The following is a 12,539-nucleotide window of genomic DNA, read 5'->3' as shown; positions in this document are numbered from 1 at the left end:
TCATCTCCATCTCTTTTATTGTATATATTTACATATATACCAAAGATAATATAAAAAAAAGGTAAAAAAAAGTGTGTTATTGTGGTATCAAGTAGTGTTATTGTGGTATCAAGTACCCATTGGTTTTTGTTGCAAATTGCATTTGCAACTTCTATGTTTTCTCAATATAAACGCGATGTCCCTTGATCTATTGGTATTGCTAAAATTATTTTTGTCTTGCTTTCAGATTAGAACGAAACCAAGGTTGCAATGTTTTTCTTCTCATAAACCTCACAATTGATTCAATACATCCTTTGAAAAAGTTAACACGGTATCGCCCAACCAAAGACTGTCAGAATCCTTCAGTACAAGTCCTATCTTATTTAGTTATTTGCAATGAATGAGGATTCTAACAACCATCCGCTTAAGAACCCACTTTTATTCCGTACATTGAAGAGATAAAATTAATAACTTGGAGCCATAAACAATTGCACTTATATTAAATTTTACAAACTTGATTTTGTTAAGACATAAAAATTATACGTTGTGATTTATATTTCAAAAGTAATTTTAGTTAAAATTGTTGTAAAATTAATAAGAATTAGAAGAAGAATAGAGATAAGAGAGATAGGGAAATGTATTCTTGTTGTATTGTCACACTACAATGATGCCTTATTTATAGGCTCGAGAAACATGAAAGTTACAATAACTGAAATTATTCTGCAACGGTCATAATGTCTCCAACAGCCATAACGTCTCCAACGATTATATAACGAATATGGACAACCAATAAATTATTCTTAACACTCCCCCTTGGATATCTAATAATCCTATTGAGAAGAAATATGTATTAGAAGTTGCCTCCTTAAAACCTTACTAGGAAAATCCAATGGGACAAAACCATGGTGAAGGAAAAAAGAGTGCAGCACGTATTTCACTCCCGATCTTGTATTCTCAAAACTTGAAGTAGGTGATGCCATAAATAAATCTGCCAAATTGAACGAATTTGTTGAACATCAATTTCACCATTTTGTTGAAGATCATGAGTGAAGAAGAATTTTGATGACATATGCTTCGTTTTGTCTCATTTGATGTATCTTCCATTTAATTGAGTTATGCAAGCAACATTATCTTCATGCAATATTGTTGAATCCTCTTTTTCTAAGAATCGCATGCTTTTCGGATGTGTTGCGTCATTAAACTTGATCAAACACATTCTTGACTTTCTTCATGAATTGCTATTATCTCATGTCGTTCTTCTACTTGTGAATAAATATCCTGTTTGAAATCTAGCTTTGTGTGAGATAAACTTGATATTTCAACTGTGTGTTTATCTCATTCATTGGTAGCCTTTAAATAGGCGAACATACAATAAATGGTAACAACGTAACAGACTAAAACAAATAAATACTCTATCTAAACATTCCTACGGTTACAAAGAATTCAAACAATATACGTTACAAAGAATTCAAACCTACGGTTACAAAGAATTGAATTCAAACAATATACGTTACAAAGAATTCAAACCTACGGTTACAAAGAATTCAAACAATATACGTTACATATAATCTCCAACACTCTCCCTCAAGTTGGAGTATGTAAGGATGAAATGCCCAACTTGGGAAGAAAACTAAGAAGCTCGCGTTGTCCCAAGGCCTTAGTAAACAAATCAGCAAGTTGGGAACGAGAAGGCACATGAGCTGTTGTAATATGCTTGGCTAGAATATGTTCACGTACAAAGTGGCAATCTAACTCAATATGCTTGGTACGCTCGTGAAACACCGGATTCGCTGCAATGTGTAAAGCAGCTTGGTTATCACAAAACAATTCCATAGGACTTGAGTGAGTGACCCCAAGAGAGGTCAGAAACGACTTGAGCCACACAATATCTGCTGTAGCTGCAGCCATTGATCTATACTTGCTTCTGCAGAAGAGCGAGACACCGTTACTTGTTTCTTGGTCTTCCAGGATACGGGTGAAGAACCCAACATAATAAAGAAACCAGTGAGAGATCGTCTGGTAAGAGGACATGAAGCCCAATCCGAATCACAATAGGCATGAATTTTTAGGTCACAATCCGATTTGAGGAGAAGTCCTTGACCAGGATCTCTATTTACATATCGAATAACCCGGAGAACAGCCTCATAATGAGCTAGGCGCGGTGAATGCATGAATTGAGAAAGGATATGAACAACATAGCTCAGGTCGGGTCTTGTGATAGTGAGGTAAATCAACTTACCAATGAGTCTTCTATACCGTTCAGGGTTCTCATATACTGGTCTGTCATCCAAGGCAAGACGATGATTTTGTTCTATGGGGGAAATCGCCGGTTTACATCCACTGAGCCCGGAATCAGAAAGAATATCCAGGGCATACTTACGCTGACATAAAAATATTCCTTTCTTGCTGCGGGCAATTTCTATACCCAAAAAATATTTCAGACTACCCAGGTCTTTTATTTTAAAACACTGATTCAGATACTCTTTGACTGAAAGACAAGCATGTGAATTATTACCTGCTAAGATGATGTCGTCGACATAAACTAAAAGTGCAAGAGACACCTCCCCTTTTTGCATAGTAAAGAGCGTGTAATCAGCTTTTGACTGAACAAATCCATATGCCGTCAACGAACTGCTGAGTTTGGAAAACCAGTTTCGGGGTGATTGGCGCAAACCATACAATGACTTTGTAAGACGACATACTTTATGCTTAGACCCAGTACTGAATCCAGGGGGAATCTCATGTAAACTTCCTCACTTATTTCTCCATTCAAGAATGCGTTATGAACATCAAGCTGGTGCAACTCCCAGTTTCTTGTTGCAGCCACTGCAAGCAATGTACGTACATTCACCATCTTTGCCACTGGTGCATAAGCCTCACTGTAATCTTCTCCGGCAATCTGATAATTACCTGCAATCACCAATCTTGCCCTATACCGTTCCATCAGAACGATATTTTATTTTAAACACCCACTTGCTTGGAAGAGCACGCTTCCCTGGAGGTAAATCCGTGAGGCACCATGTATGGTTGTCTTCTAAGGCTGTGATTTCAGCCCTCATGGCTTCAACCCATCGGGAGTCTCTCATAGCATCTTGAAATGTACGTGGTTCATGACCTGTGTCAATAGCTGCAACAAAATCTTGATGTTGCTTAGAAAAGTTAGTGAGGCTAAGATAATTGCACATAGGATACCGAGTACCTGAGGTGACATTGGTTTGAGTAGGGAGAGATGAAGGAGTGTGTGTTTCAGCTACTTGACATGCATAGTCGTGCAAAAAAGATGGCTGCTTCCTGGTACGATGCTGGCGTGTGACTTTTTGACGCAGATTTGCTTCCAGCAACTGCTGTTGGGTTGATGCATCACTAGAACTCGAACTTCTTTCTAGTAAGGAGGACTCCCTAGCGGCAACTTCGTTAGTTGGTGTTGCTTCCAGAGAAACACTCCCCCTATCGTCCAGAGGAACACATGATCCACTAGGCGTTGGGCTGTCATTTGATGCCTCAGAACCGTCATGGACAATTTTGCCTTCGTCAAAGTAATTTGGCTCTGTAGGCACACGAGAATTTGGTGCAGAAACAGATTGTACTGGAGCTTCGCGAAAAGGAAAAATATTTTCAAAAAATTTTACATCCCTGGACACAAAGCTTTGTTGCGCTTCTATATCAAACAATCTCCAACCTTTCTGCCCTATTGCATATCCGATGAAAACACATCGTCGCGAACGTGGAGCAAACTTGTCAGTTGGTTTCGGTCTTGTATTAGCAAATGACAGACAATCGAACGTGCGCAAGTATGTATAATCTGGTTTAACTCCATGCAATTCTTCATGTGGTGACCTGCCTTGGAGAACTCTTGTAGGTGTTTTATTAATTATATGAACAACAACAAGAATACTCTTCTCCCAAAAATCAACAGGGAGATTTGCATGAAACAGTAAGGCACATGATACATTAAGGATGTGTCTATGCCTCCTTTCGACTCTCCCATTCTGTTCAGGCGTATAAACACAAGTTGTTTGTTGCAAAATACCTTTTTCATTCAAGAGTTTCACCATGTTATTAGATTTGAACTCAGTACCATTATCAGACCTTATTATTTTTACGGTTTTACCAAATTGGTTCAGAACCATAGCAAGAAATTTGCACATCCGATCATAAGTTTCACTTTTATCGGCCAACATAAAAACCCATACATGCCTACTATAGTCATCCACCACAGTTAAGAAATAACGTGCACCATAAGAAGAAGAATTTTGATAAGGACCCCAAGTGTCACAATGGATTAAATCAAAACATTCTTTGCTGCGAGAAAAACTTATGAGGAAACATTGATCTAGTTTGCTTGGTACGATGACAAACTTCACATGCCTTACATATTACTTTATTTTGCAAAGCTTGAAATTCTGGAACCAAAGATAAGATATCATAGGATGCATGGCCTGGCCTGTTGTGCCACAAGTCAATTGACTCTCCTGCTTGAACTACCGAAGCTGAAGCACATGAAGGCTGAAACACATAGACTCCTTCATGAAGTTCATCCAAACCAATCTCCCTCTTCAACACTTGGTCCTGCAAAATGCACTTTTTATCAGTAAATGTAACGCTACTGCTCTTGGAGTGAAGCAATTGGGAAACAGAGATGAGATTACAGCGTAAGTTAGGCACATATAAAACATTTGACAAGCTGAAGTTTGTATTAAACACCATCGTGCCTTGTTTTGCAGCATAAGTAATAGAACCATTTGGTAGAGTCACAGATAGAGGGGGAATAGGTGTAATGTCAGCTAATAAAGCCAAAGTGCCTGTCATATGACGTGAGGCCCCACTATCAATGAGCCATTGATAATGAATACGCTTACCAGATAATTTTTCATGTGACTGAGGCTGGTCTACCAACGTTAACAGTTTGTTCACAATTTCTGGGGTCAAAACGGAGTGTGCAGCAACTTGAGAAGAGGCAGAATGAGAGACGTCTGGAGGAAGAGAGTTAGCAGCAACTGGGTGTGAGGCATCCATTGCAAACGTCGCATGAGCATGCGTATAACGTCCTGCCGAACGTCCTCCCCTTCCTCGTCCGTGACCAGCACTCCTGTTTGGTGGAAAACCATGAACGTTCCAGCATTTGGAAAGGTCATGATTGGTCCTGCCACAATGAGGGCAAGGTATTCTGTCTTGTGGTTGGTTAGGAACCATCCGCTGCTGCATGGACGTGTCTGACTGCTTCATGGAATCGGTTTGGGCTGAGTATCCCACTACCTAACTCATCTCATCTTGAACGCGAGAAATACTACGATGGGTCTCCTCTTGAGTGACAATTGCGTACACTTTGTTGACACTAGGAAGAGGAGAAGTGTTGAGGATATGGGATCTCAGATTGCCAAATGTAGATTCATCCAGCCCCATCAAAAATTGATAAACGCGATCATGCTCTTGCTCCTCCTCGATTGCTTTGGCAATGGCACACTTATCACCACAATCGCAAGACTTGCGAGTTTTGCTACCTTCCAGATCATCCCATACAGCCCTGAGTTTGGTGTAATAATCACCAACGTTATCTCCATGTTGCTTGATATTGGCTAAACTGGATTTCAGTTGATACTGTCTTGGAAAGTTTTGCACTGCATATCTTTCCTCTAGGTCATTCCATAAGTCCTTGACGTCATCAAAGCACTTGATGAATGGTTGAAGTTTTGCATCAATGGTGTTGTGAATCCAACCATTGAGCATCGAATTGCACATCTCCCAGGCGCGCCACTCTTCGGCATCATCCTCTCCTGGTTTCTTGACTGAACCGGTCACAAAACCCAATTTGTTTTTCGCCTTCAATGCGTTTTTCATGAGCTTGGCCCAGTTGTCATAGTTGGCCTCACCACGCAGCATGACAGTCGTTAACAAGAGACCTGGACTGTCGGATCCAGCCAAGTAAAATGGCGAACTAGGATCAGTTGTTTTGGACTTGCTGCCACCACCTGGTGTCATGTTAAATGAACCAGCTTTCGCACTGCAAGGGAATGCAGAAACGTGTATACTAGGATTTCTCTGATACCAAGATAAACTTGATATTTCAACTGTGTGTTTATCTTATTCATTGGTAGCCTTTAAATAGGCGAACATACAATAAATGGTAACAACGTAACAGACTAAAACAAATAAATACTCTATCTAAACAGTCCTACGGTTACAAAGAATTCAAACAATATACGTTACAAAGAATTCAAACCTACGGTTACAAAGAATTGAATTCAAACAATATACGTTACATATAATCTCCAACAGCGTGGATCCTGCATTATTATAGTATCTTCATATTAAAAAAAGAATTAATTCCTACTAACAAATTGATAAATAAAGATAAAATATAAGAATAAGGGGGAAGATATAAGGTTTAAAAGTCAAACATCCACTTTAATAATTTTATAATTCCCCTTGGATGTTCACCCTTTATTATAGGATAATGAGATTATCTCGATTGAACTAAATATGTCACACACACAAAATTTCATGATTTTTCATAGGTTTAAGTGAATATTTTATTTATGTCAACCGAGCTCATATAACCATTGAGGTACTCAATGGATTTGTTTTATGCATGTAAAATATCTTTAAATTACAAGTCATCTGGTAGATAAATATTTTATTAAGGTGATTATACCATACATGCCTTTATTGCTCTAATCCATTAATGATATTTGAAGCTTCATTCAACGAATTTCGCAGGAATTTTTTTATATGGTTCAAGCATTTTAGATCCTTCTAGGATTTTCATATATATTTCATTATCGATTGAATAAGCCACATAAATAAGCTATAATAACATCTGTTAGACGCATGTCAACCTTTTCATGTACTGTCATATTATTAAAATATCTGAAGGTGATCACATCCACTACAAGAGAATATATTTTCGTATAATAGATGCCAGGTTTTTGTAAAATTCTAGTGCTACAAACAACTTCATTATAATTTGTGCACATTTGTACCCCATTGGCATTTAACGTGTTGTAAAATTAATAAGAATTAGAAGAAGAATAGAGATGAGAGAGATAGGGAAATGTATTCTTGTTGTATTGTCACACTAAAATGATGCCTTATTTATAGGCTTGGGAAACATGAAAGTTATAACGTCTCCAACGATCATAACGGTTATATAACGGATATGAACAACTAATAAATTATTTATAACAAAAATAATATTATTTGAATTTTTCGATAAAATTCACATGTAAATATGGGTATATAAACTTAGTCAAAAATATTTATATCAATAAACATTTAATTAAAAATTTCTTATCACTTTTGTAATTGAACTCAATTATAATTTTGATGTAAAATTTATTTTGCTATTATATTATCAAATATATTGACGCAAGATTCAAATCACATCAGGCATTATTAACAGCCTTAACCGTAATTCTGTAACAAGCAAACGCTAAACGTTTTTTTTTTTTTTTTCAAACGTACTAGTAGTGGAATTAGAAAATTGAAATTGACACCAGCATGCAAGTCAAATAAATTACTGTTTACCTTTCATTGTCAAAGAATATTTTCAGTTTTATTTCTTACAAATGGAGTAAAGCTATTATTGCATTCTATCTGTATTTGAGTTCAAGGTCAAATATCGAACACTGGCTCCCCCAATGAATAAGATTAGAAAACTATTTGGGCCCATGAGCCTTTTCAAAATAAGGACAGGGCGACTTTTCATGAGTAAGCAGTTGAGAAGACGAGACCTCTCAGGCTAAGAAATAACTGCAGATTCAACCACATGTGTCAGCACATATCCTAAGCATTTGATATATGCTTTGGAACAAATCTAGAACCATCTGGAACCTTCCCTAAGTAACATATCTGATATCCATATCTATGAATGAAAAGGCAGACATAAATCAAAATTACACATCACTTTACTGTTTAGCATGTGAGGGAAAGAGTTATTAAGCTGTCTATATGATAAGGTGTACTAAATATTTATAAGAAATATGCCCAAAGGATAATATACTGCAAAAAGTTTTTAGCATCCGTCTATGCCAGAAAAAGACTGCATATTTCGTAGGATGCATTTTAAGGAGAAAATCCATATAAGCATACGCAAAAATTTGTGTACACTGCCATGTTAGAACATGTTACATCAGCTCCTAATACTTTGCAAACTCTCCTGAAAGTGAGATTTCCAACAGTGGTCAAGGCTTCAGGATGCAACTCCTCCCTAACATCAATGAGTATCTTTTAACATGATTGCAACTTCAGGCTTCCATCAGTTCCTGGGATTCTTATAGGCATCAAGGCTGAAGTTGAGACTATGACCTTTGTTTTCTGTCCCATGAAGACCTTAATAATTTTCTTTAGTTTTTCTCCTCTTCTTTTGGACAAAGTACATCAAAACAAATTTTCCATCTTTTTTGTAGTGTAAATTTCGTGTATATCAAGGCCAGAGTTGAAGGACAAGAATATAAAATTGAAAGTATTAAAAAAATTTTACAAGATCATAAATTAGAGCCCAAGGAACTCTTAGCATTAGCATTTTTGTAGAATGTAAAACCATTATCAGAGTTCGGACAGAATAAAATTAGGAGGGAAAAGCAGGAGTAAGTTATTAATGAATATTTACACATCCACTGGACCATTAAATCCATTCAGTGTAATCTCTGACTAAGCTAAACACATTTTTAAGTGCCTCAAATTGCATTTTTCTTACATACTTTGCTTCATATTCCCCTATGTAACAAAAATAGCTAGAAACTAGAAAGACACCATGTTTAACCTTTTTTCAATTTATTCCCCTAAAACGGGTAAAGTTTGTATTTTTAAGAAAAGGAAGAAAAAAACAGAGATATGAAGCAACAAAATTAGTGAGTTGTGTCAGAAGTGGGATTTGAACCCACGCCCTCTCACGAGGACCAGAACTTGAGTCTGGCGCCTTAGACCACTCGGCCATCCTGACAGATATTGTTGTAATCACGTAATTATTTATTTATTCCTGATAATTCAGGTTTAGAATTAGAATTTGCCCCCTTTTTTTTTGGTAATTTTCTGGCTTGCCCTTTATTACCTATTTCAATTTAAAATATTATATTAATTATTTATTCCTATTTTATTTTTTTCCTTACACAGTTTGAAGGAAGATATACTATTCATATCCTGTAGAGCTAGTACAAAACATGAAACTTAAAATTTTAATTATATTTAAGGATAAGATAGACTATTCATTATTTTAAGGATATGATATTAATTCCAACCTATATGAAGTCATTATTCTAATAATCAAATCATATGATGTGGGGAAAAAGTTAGTATAAATAAATTAAAAGATTATACTTTTTGCTAAGAAAATCAGACAATAATTAATTGACTTATTTGACCACGCTTTTTAGTTATATATATATATATATATATATATATATATATATATATAAAAAACTTAGAGTAAAATCTTTTTGATCCCTAACAAAAAAATACGATCTCCACTTTCGTCCCTTAAAAAAAAATTCATATTAGTCTTTTTTTAAGAACAAAATTGGGTCTTCATTGAATTTTTGAAAGATCATATTTTCAAAGAACTGAAATTATAAAAGGATCAAAAGTTGACTTTTTTTTTTTAGAGACAAAAATGATGATCGTATTTTTTGTTAGAGACCCAAAAGAAATTTTAGTCAAAAGTGTAATTAGGTTGAAATGACACAATTAAGCTTTCTCTCAGAATAAAAAACTTCCAAAACAATATTCCTCTTTATAACACATTAAAAATCAGATTACATTATGATAGATTTTTATAAATGAGTTTTATTAATCTCATGTTAAAGGAGATAAGTTATCTCATGTCATAGAGATAAACTTGTGCGCTCCACTACCTGAAAAATAAAAAGAAAAGAAAAGAAAAAGGTGACACAGTTATCGAAGGATATGTAGGAGAGAAATTTATCACATATAACATAAGAGTAGTTTTTCTCTTTATAAATATTTATAACTACCAATACCAACTATGTAGTATATAGTTATATATATATATATATTTCCTAAACAAAATATATGTGTAAAAAATCTTGCTTCACTTTACTATGGCTCTGGTGGGCTGATTCTTTTTGTGTTGAGATTATTAAATGTCTGTGGGCCAAGTGTTAACTTTAGGCCCATTGTGATTTCCCCTATTCAGCTGAAGTTGGGTCTTTGTGCAATAAGCAACACACCTCAAAACGTCAGCGTTTTAAGGTGTGATGGCTTAATGGTATATGAGCTCCTCTTCGTGCTGTGCGTTGGTAAAAAAATCTTCATTTGGGTATTCTGATATAATCTCCTGAGAGAATAGGCTCTGCTAGGGTTTTGCGGTTTTGAGTGTTCTTGTACAAACACTGAGTGAAACACTGTGATTTTGGCTATGATGCTTTGATGAATCTTGTTCATCTCAACAAGACGGTTCCTTTGATCGGTGAGATCTTCTGATTGGTATTCAAATGCTGGAGAAGATAATCTGCAAGGTGGTCCTGTGAAGCTCGTGTGTTCGGCTTGGAGGTCCAGAGATAGGAACTACGTTTCCTATGCTAGCTTGTGAAGATTGGGAAGTCTTCTTCATCTTTATAATATCAGTTGTTTACCGTTCTTAATCTTGAGTGTTTATTCAAGATCTGTTTGTCTTGTTGTTATTTGTTGAGAAATTAGGTTCCTCATTTGCTAGTTTCTGTATAGCTTGTTTCTGTATACTGTGAACTCTTGTTTTTCTTTCTGATCTTGAATAAACTGCATATCAGAGGGCGTTTAACCCTCTTTAGGCCCCAGGACGTAGGAAACTCACTAACCCTGAGTTTCTGAACCTGTAAAATACTGGTGTCTCGTCGCTTTATGCTTTCTTTATTCTTTCTTGTTATGTTTCTTGCGTTACTGTTTGTGAAACGGATTCCCCAAATTACAACAAGTGGTATCAGGAGCTTAGGTTCCATTTCTCTTTCTGTTATTTTCTTTGGTCTGTCATATCTTTCCCCCCTCTACCATTCGGTTTGCTTGCTCGGCTGTGGAGGTTCGGCAAGATGGGCATCACTAAGCTGGAGGTGGAGAAATTTGATGGGAGAGGTGATTTTAATATGTGGAAAATTAAGATGAAGGCTGTGTTGGTTCAGCAAAAATGTGAGGATGCAATAGGACCTGCAAAGTACCTACCTGAAAACTTGACACCAAAGGAAAGGAAGGACCTGCTATCCTTAGCTCATAGTCTCATAGTTGTCAATATCTCTGATAGTGTACTGCGTAGGGTTAGCAAGATCACTGACCCTCATGAGCTCTGGCTAAAGTTAGAGAGTCTGTATCAAACCAAGTCAGCCCCCAACAAAATGTTCTTGAAGGAAAGATTTTTCTCCTTCAAGATGGATCCTAGTAAGTGTCTGGAGGATAACCTTGATGAGTTTAATAGGTTAACTCTACAGCTGGAGAATGCAGGGGCTGTTGTCTCTGAAGAAGATCAAATTCTGATTCTCTTGAATTCTCTTCCTGACCCCTATAGAGGGGTTAAGGATGCTATAAAATATAGTAAGGGGGATATGATCATTGATGAGATTATTGAGGCCTTGAGGGCTAGAGAAGTTGAGATGATTTCTCACAAAAAGCCCACTGCTGAAGGCCTCTATGTTAAAGGAAAGGGGAATAAAAAGGGGAAGTCAAACAGTAAGAAGAAGGGGAACAACTATTCTGTTCCCCAAGGTAATCAAAGTGTCCAGGGAAACCAAGATAAGAGTAAAAGCCAATCACAAGGCAAGCTTGTGTGCTGGCATTGTCATAAAGAGGGCCACCTGAAAAGGAATTGCCCTGAAAACCCAAGGAGTGTCCCCAAACAGCAAGGTAAAACTGAGTATGCAAATGTACTCACTGACTTTAACAGTGTTGAAGCACTGGTTTTGTCTGATAAAACCTTTGAAGCTGAATGGGTGATGGATTCTGGGTGTACATACCATATGACACCCAGAAAAGAGTGGCTTAATGGGCTGGAGTCTCAAAGGGGTGACAAAGTCTTAATGGGGAATGACCAAGTGTGTGAAATAAAGGGTGTGGGGTCTGTCATGTTCAAGATGAGTGATGAGAGCTGTAAAATTCTAAAAGAAGTTAGATTTGTTCTTGCATTAAGGAGAAACTTGATCTCCTTAGGGATGCTTGACTGTAGTGGTCTTGAGTTTAGAAGTAAGCAATGACTGCTTGATATTGTCAAGGGATCACAAGTCCTCATGAGAGGAAAACTTGTGAATGGCCTCTAAATATTATAAGGCCAAGTTGTCACACAAGAAGCCTGTGTGGCAGCTGTAAAAGCTGATGAATCCATTCTCTGGCATAGGAGACTTGGACACATCAGCAACCAGGGGTTGTCTGAGCTGTATAAGCAAGGTAGTATTAGCTCAAAAGGGGTAACTTGTGTGGAGTTTTGTGAAAACTGTATTTTGGAAAAAACTCACAAGCTCCCCTTTGCTGCAGCTAGCAATACCTCTAAGGCAGTGCTTGAATATGTCCATTCAGACCTGTGGGGATCTCCTAATATCCCCAGTTCTTTATCTGGATGTCACTATTTCATTTCAATAGTTGACTCA

At 36.8% G+C, this 12,539-nt stretch overlaps 1 non-coding gene across 1 annotated transcript; it reads right to left on the bottom strand.

Moving 5' to 3' along the window:
- Positions 1-8,836: 8,836 nt before the first annotated feature.
- Positions 8,837-8,920, bottom strand: TRNAL-CAA (transfer RNA leucine (anticodon CAA)). The gene has a single exon. It is a non-coding gene; the product is annotated as a tRNA-Leu (tRNA).
- Positions 8,921-12,539: the final 3,619 nt, after the last annotated feature.

Source organism: Gastrolobium bilobum, unplaced genomic scaffold (genome assembly GCF_033153095.1).
Source record: "Gastrolobium bilobum isolate Gb01-03AN ecotype WA unplaced genomic scaffold, APGP_CSIRO_Gbil_v1 utg29262, whole genome shotgun sequence".
NCBI classification, from domain to species: Eukaryota; Viridiplantae; Streptophyta; class Magnoliopsida; order Fabales; family Fabaceae; genus Gastrolobium; species Gastrolobium bilobum.
Note: the sequence above shows the minus strand (reverse complement) of the source record. Positions and strands in the feature narration are given on the sequence as shown.